The sequence below is a fragment of the Buceros rhinoceros genome, unplaced genomic scaffold, assembly GCF_000710305.1.
Source record: "Buceros rhinoceros silvestris isolate BGI_N320 unplaced genomic scaffold, ASM71030v1 scaffold31621, whole genome shotgun sequence".
Lineage (NCBI taxonomy): Eukaryota > Metazoa > Chordata > Aves > Bucerotiformes > Bucerotidae > Buceros > Buceros rhinoceros.
Genome location: NW_010396445.1, coordinates 1 through 290, shown reverse-complemented (window position 1 = coordinate 290; position 290 = coordinate 1).

The window sequence follows — 290 nt, the reverse complement described above, 5'->3', positions numbered from 1 at the left end:
TTCGGCGTGCGTGGATGGCGGCGCGGCTGCCGAGAGGCCACCGGGGCTTTGCTTAAGCGGCAGCAGAAAGACTCGAGTTTATCCTTGGAAACGAGTCTTGTGAAAACCAGTCCTAAGTGGGGGGATCCTTTTTTTTCCTGCAACACACCAGACAAGGAGGGGGGGGACCAGCCACAAGTCCTTCCGAAACGTCCCGATGCTTTGTTTCCTTTTTTCCTTCCGTTTGTAACCGGGAGCACCAACGGGGCTGAGGAGCCGGCTCCGAGCAGCGGCAGCGCCGGCCGGGGCGG